Raw genomic sequence first — 2,046 nt, 5'->3', positions numbered from 1 at the left:
ATACACACACACACACACACACACACACTGGAATATTATTCAGCCATAGAAAAACAATGAAATCTTGCCATTAGCAACAACATGGATGGAGCTAGAGAATATAATGCAAAGTGAAATAAGTCAGAAAAAGACAAATATATGATTTCACTCATATGTGGAATTTAAGAAACAAAACAAACAAAAGGGGAAAAAAACAGGAAAACCAAAAAACAGACTCTTAACTATAGAGAACAAACTACAGATGGTTACCAAAGGGGAGGTGGGCAGGGGGATGGGTGAAATAAATGAAGGGGAGTAAGAGTACAGTTATTTTGAGTTCTATTTCCCATCTTGTAAGATGGTGGGTGAAAGGGGCGCCTGGGTGGCTCAGTTGGTTAAGCGACTGCCTTCGGCTCGGGTCATGATCCTGGAGTCCTGGGATCGAGTCCCACATCGGGCTCCCTGCTCAGCGGGAAGTCTGCTTCTCCCTCTGACCCTCTTCCCTCTCATGCTCTCCGTCTCTCATTCTCTCTCTCAAATAAATAAATAAATCTTAAAAAAAAAAAAAAAAAAAAAGATGGTGGGTGAAAAACCTGAAAAGCTGGATAATAAGAAGAAACTTGAAGCCAAGAAGGCTGATGCTGGTGGCAAGGTTAAGAAGGGTAACCTCAAAGCTAAAATGCTAAAGGGGAAGCCCTACTGTAGCTGAAATCCTGTCCTAATCAGAGGAATTGGCAAATACTCCTGTTGGTTATGATTGGCTATGTAGTCAAGAAAGACCATGTACAAAAGGAAGTACTCAGCAGTTAAATCCAGGATTGAAAAGAAAAAGAAGGAGAAGGTTCTTGATACTGTCACAAAACCACTTGGTGACAAGAATGCTGGTACGTTTAAACTTCGCAAAATGCCTAGGTATTATCCTACTGAAGATGTGCCTCGAAAGCTGCTGAGCCACAGCAAAAACCTTTCAGTCAGCATATGAGAAAATTTTGAGCTAGCATCAGCCCTGAGACCATTTTGATCATCCTCACTGGGCACCAAAGAGGCAAGAGGGTGGTTTTCCTGAAGCAACCGAGCAGTGCCTTGCTACTTGTGACTGGACCTCTGGCCCTCTATCGAGTGCCTCTGTGTAGAACACACTAGAAATCTGTCATTGCCACTTCCACCAAAATTGATATTAGCAGTGTGAAAATCCCCAAACATCTCAAGAAGAAGCTGTGTAAACCCAGACACCAGGAAGGTGAGATCTTCGACACGGTCAAAGAGAAATATGAGATTACAGAGTAGCGCCAGGTTGATCAGGAAGCTGTGGACTTGCAAATTCTGCCAAAACTCAAAGCTGTTCCTCAGCTTCAGGGCTACCTCCACTCTGTTTTCTCTCACAAATGGAGTTTACCCTCACAAATTGGTGTTCTAAATTTCTTACAAAAAACCTAATTAAAAAACTGATACATTAAAAAAAAGTATAGTTATCTTGATAAATACTGAGTAATATATGGAAGTTGCTGAATTACCATATTGTACACCTGAATCTAATATAACACTGTATATTAACTATACTGGGATTAAAATTAAAAAAAAAAAAAAGATCAGGTCCTATATAAAAGAGTTCAAAGGTACCTGAGTAGAGTTTAGTTAAGGAATCTTTGTCAATCTCAGATTCTGAGTTCAAATACTAGCAACCTAAACAAATGATCTCCAAGTCTCATTTTCATGAAGAACAAGAAATGGCTTTCAATGAAAGATCTTCCATCAGCACATTTAATTATTCTTTATCTGCAAGAGGACTGGCTTTTCATCATCCAGTCAAAAGCAAAGGGTAATAATTCAACCACATAGCCAATTTGAAATGCATCCTTTTCTTAGTTTTGTAATGAAAATAAAATTTTAAACAATATGTAGGAATGTGCCATTAGACATATTCTTGTGCTCACAAAAGACAATTACCTACTAATAAAATATTGTTTATTTGATCAGTAATAATACTTTATGAGTTAATCTATGAATTTAGAGGTAAAATCATTGATAATTAAAGTCATCAATAATTTTCATGAGTTAGAAATTCAC

At 38.0% G+C, this 2,046-nt stretch overlaps 1 pseudogene; it reads left to right on the top strand.

Annotated features, from left to right (window-relative positions):
- Positions 1-556: 556 nt before the first annotated feature.
- On the top strand, positions 557-1,396 carry LOC118001013 (annotated as a pseudogene).
- Positions 1,397-2,046: the final 650 nt, after the last annotated feature.

Source organism: Mirounga leonina, unplaced genomic scaffold (genome assembly GCF_011800145.1).
Source record: "Mirounga leonina isolate KUSES-001 unplaced genomic scaffold, KU_Mleo_1.0 Mir_53, whole genome shotgun sequence".
Classification (NCBI taxonomy): Eukaryota; Metazoa; Chordata; class Mammalia; order Carnivora; family Phocidae; genus Mirounga; species Mirounga leonina.
This window is presented reverse-complemented; position numbering and strand designations above follow the sequence as displayed.